Source organism: Staurois parvus, unplaced genomic scaffold (assembly GCF_062004578.1).
Source record: "Staurois parvus isolate SC_StPar_1 unplaced genomic scaffold, SC_StPar_1.0 ptg000290l, whole genome shotgun sequence".
Taxonomy (NCBI): Eukaryota; Metazoa; Chordata; class Amphibia; order Anura; family Ranidae; genus Staurois; species Staurois parvus.
The window spans coordinates 2,312,897-2,314,477 of NW_028318086.1; the positions used below are offsets into that span (position 1 = coordinate 2,312,897).

The following is a 1,581-nucleotide window of genomic DNA, read 5'->3' on the forward strand; positions in this document are numbered from 1 at the left end:
TGGTGTGCAATATCTCCAACAGTTGTGAGTTTCTTGCACCAGTCTTGTGCTGTCCTTGTTGATACCAGAGAGTCTCATGACTACTCAGACTGGCCAGAGATCATAGGCTTCCTCTGACTCCGCTAGTCTGACTGTAATTGTGAGACTGTGACAGGGTCAGGAGACGGTGCACTTCATGCTTGTCCTTCACAGTTCACTAGAAGGAAAATCTTGTGATGTACGAGCCTTTGTTGGAGCTCTGCTTGCCAAGAGAACAGTGAGCCACTGTAATAGCTGACGTATTGTTAACATGACAAAAATTACCCCGTATATTCAAAGTACAGACAGTTATCAGTAAGACTCTGACTAATCTTAAAGTGAGTTTTATCCTGTGTTAAACTTTTAAAAGTAATCCTTCCTAAGAGCAGACAACACCTCCTTTGGAAGGATGTTTTCACTACATACAAATAACATGGGCAAATCCAGCATTTCTGCCTTCCCTGGGGTGCCTCCCCTGTTGATGATACCTGGGTCTCCTCAAAATTAAGAAAGGCATCCTGGGACACTGTCTGTTAGAGGCTCGAATATACCATTTCTGGTCTTCTCGGACTTTTGGCTAAGATCAAGTGTAGTATCTGTTCTTATCAGTGTCCAGTGGGGGTGCTCCACCGTCATTCTAGCTTTGCGGGGATGGCTGGTTGTATAGCACCCCTGCTGGTATGATGGGGGTCCTGATGGTTAGTACAGGTTGGAACAGAAACCGTGGTGCCCATAGATAGTTGGGGCCCAGGAGTAATTCCCCCTGGAAAACCGGAGGGGCCCAGTTCTCCTGATTTGAATGGATCTACCTTGTCTGGCCATGGGCCGGGAAGGCAGAAAGTCCGCGAACCAGTGCCCCCTGAGAGTGGTCGCCTCAGGGGTGCTCTTAGTAACACTTGGTTGTGGGATCCCAGCGTGTGAAAAGGCACATGGTAACTGTGTTCAAACACTTTTACTGCACAGCGCCTTTTGGCTAAGTTCAGGGCAATTTTTGCTACAGGCCTCAGGGCCTGGTCTGTGCACAATTTGCACGACCACTTTTTATTTATTTAATTTATTATTTCTCCCACGTTTGTCACTTTCACTCTTATGTGTGTGTTTTATTTCCTCACAGGATGGAGGGTGTGGGTCCTTGGGCCTACCCTGAAGTCTATTGGGAGGATGTGTGGCCTTTTGGTTCCTTCCTCCCCTGTCCCTAGGGGGTTTTCTCTTCGGGAGAGCCCCATGACCAAGTACTGGCTGGCTTCGGCTGGCCACAAGGAACGGTGGTCTGCCAGGCCTTTTGGCTAGGTGGACCAAATGGGAACCTTGTCCCTGTCAGGAACTTCGTGCCCCGGGGGATCAGTGTAGAGGTCCATCCCCTTCGGGGGAAGGACAAAGCACACCCCTAAGTGCACTTTTTTGTGTGGTGTTTCGCACTTGCACGTTTTTTGTGATTCACTTACGTGTTTTTCGTTTTCGCACGTTCGCGGACTTAAAAAAAAATTACCCAAAGAATGACCCAAATGGGACTAGCTCTTCATGAACTTGTTGGCTGGAGCACAAGGTGTCTGTTTAATTCCA

General features: G+C 48.2%; 1 pseudogene; it reads left to right on the forward strand.

The window, feature by feature from the left end:
• Window positions 1-575: 575 nt before the first annotated feature.
• Window positions 576-738, forward strand: LOC149458268 (U2 spliceosomal RNA; annotated as a pseudogene).
• The last annotated feature ends 843 nt before the right edge of the window (window positions 739-1,581 follow it).